This window comes from Coregonus lavaretus (assembly GCF_964263955.1).
Source record: "Coregonus lavaretus genome assembly, chromosome: 16".
Taxonomy (NCBI): domain Eukaryota; kingdom Metazoa; phylum Chordata; class Actinopteri; order Salmoniformes; family Salmonidae; genus Coregonus; species Coregonus lavaretus.
Window position 1 is genome coordinate 44,063,350 of NC_140003.1, and position 10,057 is coordinate 44,073,406.

The following is a 10,057-nucleotide window of genomic DNA, read 5'->3' on the forward strand; positions in this document are numbered from 1 at the left end:
AAGTCAAAATTAGGCTCAGTAGTGTGTGTGGCCTCCACGTGCCTGTATGACCTCCCTACAACGCCTGGGCATGCTCCTGATGAGGTGGCGGATGGTCTCCTTAGGGATCTCCTCCCAGACCTGGACTAAAGCATCCGCCAACTCCTGGACAGTCTGTGGTGCAACGTGGCGTTGGTGGATGGAGCGAGACATGATGTCCCAGATGTGCTCAATTGGATTCAGGTCTGGGGAACGGGCGGGCCAGTCCATAGCATCAATGCCTTCCTCTTGCAGGAACTGCTGACACACTCCAGCCACATGAGGTCTAGTATTGTCTTGCATTAGGAGGAACCCAGGGCCAACCGCACCAGCATATGGTCTCACAAGGGGTCTGAGGATTTAATCTCAGTACCTAATGGCAGTCAGGCTACCTCTGGCGAGCACATGGAGGGCTGTGCAGCCCCCCCAAATAAATGCCACCCCACACCATGACTGACCCACCGCCAAACCGGTCATGCTGGAGGATGTTGTAGGCAGCAGAACGTTCTCCACGGCGTCTCCAGACTCTGTCACGTCTGTCACATGTGCTCAGTGTAAACCTGCTGTCATCTGTGAAGAGCACAGGGCGCCAGTGGCGAATTTGCCAATCTTGGTGTTCTCTGGCAAATGCCAAACGTCCTGCACGGTGTTGGGCTGTAAGCACAACCCCCACCTGTGGACGTCGGGCCCTCATACCACCCTCATGGAGTCTGTTTCTGACCGTTTGAGCAGACACATGCACATTTGTGGCCTGCTGGAGGTCATTTTGCAGGGCTCTGGCAGTGCTCCTCCTGCTCCTCCTTGCACAAAGGCGGAGGTAGCAGTCCTGCTGCTGGGTTGTTGCCCTCCTACGGCCTCCTCCACGTCTCCTGATGTACTGGCCTGTCTCCTGGTAGCGCCTCCATGCTCTGGACACTACGCTGACAGACACAGCAAACCTTCTTGCCACAGCTCGCATTGATGTGCCATCCTGGATGAGCTGCACTACCTGAGCCACTTGTGTGGGTTGTAGACTCCGTCTCATGCTACCACTAGAGTGAAAGCACCGCCAGCATTCAAAGTGACCAAAACATCAGCCAGGAAGCATAGGAACTGAGAAATGGTCTAGGTCACCACCTGCAAAACCAGTCCTTTATTGAGGGTGTCTTGCTAATTGCCTATAATTTCCACCTGTTGTCTATTCCATTTGCACAACAGCATGTGACATTTATTGTCAATCAGTGTTGCTTCCTAAGTGGACAGTTTGATTTCACAGAAGTGTGATTGACTTGGAGTTACATTGTGTTGTTTAAGTGTTCCCTTAATTTTTTTGAGCAGTGTATTTAGTCTCCAATGTTTATTGAAAACATATATAAATTTGAACAATGAGCACTTGTTGTCTGTCAAATACATCGTTACAGTTGTTGGTTAGCTAGCCTGCCTGTCTATCTGCCTGTCTGTCTGTCTGTCTGTCTGTCTGTCTGTCTGTCTGTCTGTCTGTCTGTCTGTCTGTCTGTCTGTCTGTCTGTCTGTCTGTCCATCTGTCTGTCTGTCTGCCTTTCTGCCTTTCTGTCTGTTTGTCCATCTGTCTGTCTACCTGTCTGTCTGTTTATCCATCTGTCTTTCTGTCTGTCCATTTGTCTGCCTGTCTGTCTGTCCATCTGTCTGTCTGTCCATCTGTTTGTCTGTCTGTCTGTCTGTCCATATGTCTGTCTACCTGCCTGCCTTTCTGTCTGTCTGCCTTTCTGATTGTCTGTCCATCTGTCTGTCTCCCTGTCTGTCCATCTGTCTGTCCATCTGTCTGTCTGTGTCTGTCTGTATGCCTGCCTGTCTGTCCATCTGTCTGTCTGTCTGTCTGTATGTCTGTGTCTGTGTGTCTGTGTCTGTCCGACTGTATTTGTATATCAATAAATAACACATCAGCAGAGGGCACTGTTGTATATCATAACTAGTTCTCTGAGTCATCTACCACAGCTGATGTAACCCTAACCCTAACCAGTGTTAAACATGCTCTCTCCATCCTCAGGTTAACCTGGCAGTGTTTAACATGCTCTCTCCACCCTCAGGTTAACCTGGCAGTGTTTAACATGCTCTCTCCATCCTCAGGTTAACCTGGCAGTGTTTAACATGCTCTCTCCATCCTCAGGTTAACCTGGCAGTGTTTAACATGCTCTCTCCATCCTCAGGTTAACCTGGCAGTGTTTAACATGCTCTCTCCATCCTCAGGTTAACCTGGCAGTGTTTAACATGCTCTCTCCATCCTCAGGTTAACCTGGCAGTGTTTAGCATGCTCTCTCCATCCTCAGGTTGACCTGGCAGTGTTTAACATGCTCTCTCCATCCTCAGGTTAACATGGCAGTGTTAATTTATTTAACAGACTAAAATAGTCCTTGTACATAGTCCTCATAGAGGTACTTACCTGCGTGTAGAGAGCTAAAGTCCTGCCATCCAGTAGGTCCCCTAAGGGATGGTTGATGTTTACATGAGTGCATTGTGCTGTCTTGTTCCATGAGGCTAGACACTGGGGGATAGGCCTATAGGTGTTGTTTGTCACGTTACACCAGCACAATTCATACCCCCACTGGCAGCTCTTCCTGTTCCATAGTGAGATATGAAACTTGGAGTTCATATTTACAAACTTGCTGTGGGGGAGCCAGTGCCAAAAACTTTGGAGTTGCTTTATGTGGGCTGAGTCATCTTTTCTGACTGTGTTGGGTAACAAACTGCGCACAACTTACACTCCTCAATCAAAGAAACCTCTTACGTATGCCCTCTGAGACGTCAATCATCAGTTTACACTGCCAATTGAAAGATTTACTAAACACACCATGCTGTAGCCAAAGACTCCAAGAATATACTAAATATTGCCTTTGGTATTCATATCAGAGCTTTGCTTTGAACTACACATTCTTTTTGTTGATGTGTTATCGTTATCAAAAGCTTACGTCACACATCTGTTTGGAACAAATTAATCATTACTGCAAGCTCTCTATGTGGTCTCTATTTGGTTATGTTTCTCATAGGAACCCTACTTGGAGAGCAGTCTATGGCAAATGAGCCTACATCACTGGCATACAGCGTTCACTATCATACGATGCTGGGGACTTTCTTATGCTCCACGTGATTTTCCACGGAAGCTCGGTTTGTGGATCTCAGACCATGTGAGCCCTCATTGGTATTTGGTATTTTTATTAGGATCCCCCATTGGCTGTTTGCGAAAGCCGCAGCTACTCTTCCTGATTGTGAGTCATCGATCACTTTCAGAAGTCATTTGTGTGTGTCTGCTTTACTGTGTATTAGCAGTACAGAGGTACAGAGTGCGCTCAGGGTCATGGAAGACGTGATAAGATATTAAATCTGTCTCGAGCCGTGCCTCATGGTGCCTAGTGTGGTATGGTGCATGTTTTCCCTTCCCCATCGGAGATGTACATGATTTATCTGTGTAGTGTCCGCCTCAAAGGAAAGACAAAACCAACACACACACACACACACAGTGGTGTGCGAGGACACGGACACACACACACACAGTGGTGCGCGAGGACACGGACACACACACACACACGTGTAATAATGAATATTAAAATCAAAGTAATTCAAAATGGCGTGTTGACAGCTGTAAACACCACATTAATGCATGCTATAAATCAAGCTAATGGTTTGCTTATCATGTTGCAACAAACATCAATGGTAATGTATTCACACAGATTGTAGAGTGATGATGGGGGGTTCTGTTCATGCTAAGAGCCCTCCTCAATATTGCACTGAGTACAAATTCCCTGAAGCCCACAGAAACACAAATGTTATTACACATCGGCCAGACCCAGATTATGATGCATCACAATACATTTATTTTATACTGGTTTTAAAATACAGGATGAAATCTGCCTTAGGTTGTGTTGCCTGGCTGCTTTCTTCTCATGTGAAAGTCATGACAGACATGCAATGTTTGAAGGATAGCCACCAAAACCTATCTTTTTTTCACTTTATACATGAAGTTAAAAAATACGGCACTACTTGAACTAAAATGAAAAACAAAAAAGGAAATTCAAACTTGTTGTATTATTAATGAATATGATTTGTTTGTTTAGGATTCCTGGCAATGTAAAATGTTTGTATGTATGTTTGTTTGCATGTGACTATTTCCTCTTTTGTTTGTTGATATTTGTTTGTTCGTTTAAAAAATAAAGTTAAAAAAAATAAAAAATAAAAAAATAAAGATGTTTCCACATGACTGACAGCAAACAAACACAAGCTTCAGAAGGGTGTCACAGCACTTTTCTACACCTTCTGTTACATATAACATACACATGGTAGTTATTAAAATGTTAGATACTTGAATAACAAGGAAGGACTATTAGTAACACATGGATATTATTATATTCTAGCTGCCTGTAACATGGTCTGTGTTCATAAAAAACCAAGGTTCAGGGTGAAACTAAGTTGATGCACTGCACCAGTAGTAACTACCAATGATGAATAATCCAGGCAAAAATTGATGTTGGCTTTGATAAAATTATCAAAAAATGTTAACGTGTAAACAGTATGCTGCCACAGGGCAGATGACTAGGCACATCTAATGTGTGGGGGACAAATCTATAAACAGGCATTGGCTGTAAAGGCAGACTATCAAAATATCCCCCATTCCATTCTGACCCATTTCTATCAGTTATTTGGCTGGATGTTGCAACAGTTGAGTTCAAAGACCTGAATTCTCATCTCTCAGTCTATATCCCATGCATGACAAGGGTGAAATTGTATATTTCATGCATCGGATGGTATTATGAATGTGAAGGAAAGACTGCATAAACTAGTGCACTGCTCAACCTGGATGAATACAGTGAGGAAGGGAAATAGTGACAGTCATTCAAGGGCTGGTTGTCAACAGCAGGGACACTTTAGGAGGCTTTTGGCGGTGTTAACTAAGCTATTTAAACACAAGCCTGCCCTAGTAATAGTAGGCTACATTAACACAAAGCAAAAGGCCTAATAATTTAGAGTTGTGAATCACTGTCACATGGTCAACACTTGTTCAAGTTGAAATCCTCAAAATAGAATTCGTGAGCTACATTGCAATGCAAGTCATACCATTTTTATAGCAGTGGAGTCTGATGGGTGTATTCTTTCTAACGTTCTGGTATTTGGGTGTGGAGACGAGGGCTAGGTACCTCAGAGAAATGTACCGAATGTGATTATTTTCATGTGAAAAGTTAAATGTAGCATCATTTGTCAGTGTGCTAATGACATAATTTCGTTCCGTAATCGCGGTTTCCCTGCTAGATAATGACGGTCCTCAGTTTTACCGCTCAGGGTGTGAAACATGGTAACGCATTCACTCTCCATCTTTCGAGGACACGAAACACTTGCAAGCCAATGAATTATTGATCACGTTTGGACAGTATCCGTATCCATGCAGTGTCGCGACTTTTGGAGGTGTAACTGGGTAAGATGTCCATTTAATAGTCTATCTTTTCGTCTGTATTGCATTACGTAACGTAAATGACGTGACATTTCACAGACTTTCGCGGGTGAATGGAGGACACTTGCAAAATGTTAGAATTCGATGTGCTTATTGTCGTTAGATTTATCGTCATATGGTCGTATCCTATGCCCCCTTGATAGTAGCTCATTGGTTGAAGGGGCCAAATTGCCGGCTATTTGCTAAGAAATGCCAGGGAGGTGTATCTGTGTACAGTCTAAAAGTTGAGTGCAGTGACAGGTCAACCGAGGATTCCTTTTTATATTCATGGTAATTGTAGTAGTCAGGGTAACACCCAACAAACGGCAGTTATTGCAGGTGCGATCAAGGATTTTTACAGGATTCGTGTGTGTGTGAGAGAGAGAGAGAGAGAGAGAGAGAGAGAGAGAGAGAGAGAGAGAGAGAGAGAGTGAGAGAGGGAGAGAGAGAGAGAGAGAGTGAGAGAGTGAGAGAGAGAGAGAGAGCAATAGAGAGAGAGAGAGAGAGAGAGAGAGAGAGAGAGAGAGAGAGAGAGAGAGAGAGAGAGAGAGAGAGAGAGAGAGTGAGAGAGAGAGAGAGAGAGAGTGAGAGAGAGCAATAGAGAGAGAGAGAGAGAGAGAGAGAGAGAGAGAGAGAGAGAGAGAGAGCGCAATAGAGAGAGAGAGAGAGAGAGAGAGAGAGAGAGCAATTCATCCAGGGAGACCGAATAAGCAACTTTGTTACCAGGCATAGCTTTGTCTCCCCTGGCACAGCGCGTCATGAAAAGAGAAAGGCATTTGGCAGTTATGGTTGATCAGCATTTCTTTTCATCCTCTTAGGTGCGTTAGTGAGGCAAACGTGTTCATAACAAATAGGCATCTTAGAACATTAGTAAGTCATACAATGGAGCATACGCTGTCCTACCTAACAAGGAACGTTAATATTTACCAGTGAGTGAGGTAAGAATGTCTAAATATGATTATACTATGTAGATATGACATGGGAATGTTTGCATTGGATGCTGAAGCTACGTTTCTGTGACGATAGCCATCATATTTTTTAGATAAGTGTATACATTATTTTGATTATGGCTTTTGAACATCAAGGCTATTTGATTGCATATGTCATGTTTTCCTTATTTTGATAATAATAATAATAATAATTTGATAAAACATTTAATAATAATAATTTAATAATGAATGTTTTCACAACTGGGCTGAAGTATGGACTGTTGCTATGCCCTTGTTCATTATTCATGTAAATGGTATGGTACTGACTGGTGTTACTGGAGTTTAATTAATGTCAAGGTTTTCATTAAGAATCCTGCTCTTTTCTAGTTCAGTTAGTTTGGGTCATTCTGTGGTAGCCAGAAGTTACCCTTGGGCAGGTGCTATTCCTGAGCATATTATAATTACAGGCTGTTTGAGGACTCATGAGTTGTTTAAGCATGTTTAGTCGTATGACCTGGATGTCTTCTTCTTCTAGATGACAGTGCAATACTTCGGCAGCACAAAAGTGTGAGTTTGGCCCATCGACACAGGACAATGAACCACTGGATTGTAATCGTATTGTTGCTGGCTACATCAGTGGGCGTCGTTGAGATGTTTGACAATTATGGAGAGACATGTCGAAGATTGTGTGCCTGTGAGGAGAAAGAGGGGATACTAACTGTGGAGTGTGAAAGTAGAGGAATAGTCCATATCTCTGAAGTTAGCCCCGTGTACTTCACAACATATCATTTACTACTCACAGGGAACCTTTTGAAGAGGCTCTCCGCCAACGACTTTGTTGAATACAATGGGCTTACAATATTGCATCTGGGCAACAATGACATATCCAATGTTGAATCAGGAGCTTTTAATGGACTACAGGGATTAAAAAGATTACATCTCAACAGTAACAAAATCGATGCCTTGACGGAAGATTTGTTTGTCGGCCTTGAAAGTCTGGAATATCTTCAGCTAGACTACAATTCCATCACCCATGTCGAGCCAAAAGCCTTCAGCAAACTGCGTCATCTGGAGGTCCTGATTTTAAATGACAACTTAATTTCCACTCTCCCCACTAACATTTTCCAATATGTCCCTTTGACTCACCTTGACCTGAGGGGGAATCAACTGAAACTGCTCCCTTATTCGGGTCTTTTGGAACACATGGACAGCGTTGTGGAATTACAACTAGAGGAGAACCCCTGGAACTGCTCTTGTGAGCTGATCGCACTGAAGGCTTGGCTCGAGAGCATATCCTACACCGCTTTAGTGGGTGATGTGGTCTGTGAGTTTCCATTCCGGCTTCATGGGAGAGATCTTGATGAAGTCTCTAAACAGGAACTGTGCCCCAGGAGAGCTATTGCAGAGTATGAGATGCGTCCCCAGGCACATCAAAGCACTGATGCATACTTTAGAACCACACCAGCCTCAGTCACAGCCCCGTTCACGTCCTCTGCCATCTTACGGTCCTCGTCAAGGCCCACCAAGGGACCTCGCCTGTCAGGCAAGTTAAAGTCAAAACCCACATCTCGCATCCCCTCCAATAAACCGCAAAACTACGGTCAAATAGTTTCATATCAAACCAAATCCCCTGTGCCTTTGGACTGTCCTACTGCCTGTACTTGCAATCTCCAAATTTCAGACCTCGGTCTGAATGTTAACTGCCAAGAGAGAAAGATTGAGCGCATCTCTGACTTAATTCCCAAACCCTACAATCCCAAAAAGATGTATCTCACGGGGAATTTTATCCCTTTGGTGCGGAGATCAGATTTCGTCGAATTGACTGGATTAGATTTGCTTCACCTTGGCAACAATCTGATCACTCACATATACGACAGAGCCTTTGGGAATTTGACACACTTACGCAGGCTGTACTTGAATGGGAATTTGATAGACCGCCTCACAGTCGATATGTTCTTTGGATTAGAAAGTCTGCAGTTCCTATATTTAGAATACAACATCATTAGAGAAATTGTTTCAGACACCTTTCAGCATGTCCCCAACCTTCAGCTGCTCTTCCTAAATAACAACCTCCTGAAGACCTTACCCGGAGGAATCTTTAATGGGTTGACATTGTCCAGACTAAATCTTCGTAATAATCACCTCCGCAATCTGCCTGTCAGTGGCGTGTTGGGTCAGCTGACATCACTGGTGCAGGTAGACTTGTTCGAGAACCCCTGGGACTGCCGCTGCTCCATCATGAAGATGAAGATGTGGTTGGAACAGCTCAGCACCGGCACGGTTGTAGACAATGTCATCTGTGGCTCCCCTAAGAGACTGTTTGGGGAGGATATGCGATACATTAAGACAACTAATTTCTGCCCTAATAACTCTGATATCCTTGCCTCCATGATCCCACCCTCGGAAGAATCCGTCCCCGGCAGCACTATCACCATAGAAACATCCTTGGATTATGACACACAGATCAACAGTGTTCCTCTGTCTGTTGTGATCCTTTCCCTGCTCCTGATCTTCATAGTTTCAGTGTTTGTCGCTGCAGGACTGTTTGCGGCTGTGACGAGGAGACGTCAAAAGACACTAAATGAGCAGAGTAACTCCATGAACGCGTGCATTAGTTCGCTGAACATGGAGTACGGTCTTTACAAAAAGGGATCCATTCCAAAAGTCAGGACTTCTGCAGGGCATGTATATGAGTACATCCCCCCTCCCACTGAGCAAACGTATAAAAATACAGTCCCAACATTCTATAGGCCAATGGAGAACAAATCAGTGGATGGGTACAGAGACTTTGATCAGTTGAATGTGGCATTTCTGAATAATCACTCAGAAGAAGAGGCAGGTAGTAACGCAATAAGCTCTGAGTACAGTGTTAGCACTCCACTCAACAAACACCCCCCCTTACAAGACGATGTCCTAGACCCAGACAAGCCGTCATCCTACAGCAATACTTTACCATGCAGGCATACTGCCCATTCATCAAATCAGTATAACTCAGACTTCAATGTCAGACATCAATACATGCACCCAGAAAGAATACAACAGACAATATTGTATTGCACAGCACCGAGTGCTGTTTATGTTGAGCCTAACAGGAGCGAGTACTGGGAACTGAAAGCCAAGCTTCATAGTGATCCCGACTACCTTGAAGTTCTTGAGAAACGTACCACATTCACCCAGTTTTGAATGACTTGATTTTCTTCCTTGACTGGTTGAATAATTGCTATGTTTTTTGCATTGGCACACTGAGTGGATTTTAGCAGGGCTGATTTCTACCTTTTGAAACTATACAGACATGCAGAGGTTTCCCTTAACAGCATAAAGCAATAGTTATTCTGTTAGCTTGTTTATTCTTGATCAATTACAGTCTTGCTTTGAGAAACATTGTTTTTTAGGTTATCCAATCTCTGTGCCAACAACTATGTAAATATGAAGTTTATGTATGCTTGTTGCAATTTTTAACAATGAGAGGCTCAACTGGCTTCTGTATGCATCATCATCATCAACTATATGGCTAAACAATGTTTTTAAAAGATAAATGCATAATCTATACTTCATAATTCAAGAGATATTTGGGGTGGTACAGTTTATAATTTTCAATAATTGTCTATTTTTATAAAAAGTATTTGGAGATGTAATTCTTCTTGTTTTTATGACTGGAACAGGTCAACAACGAATA

General features: G+C 43.4%; 1 pseudogene across 1 annotated transcript; it reads left to right on the forward strand.

Moving 5' to 3' along the window:
• The first annotated feature begins 5,404 nt into the window (after positions 1-5,404).
• LOC311143568 (SLIT and NTRK-like protein 5) lies at positions 5,405-9,564 on the forward strand (annotated as a pseudogene). The gene is made up of 2 exons: positions 5,405-5,437; positions 6,917-9,564. The product of its transcript is annotated as an SLIT and NTRK-like protein 5 (transcript).
• The last annotated feature ends 493 nt before the right edge of the window (positions 9,565-10,057 follow it).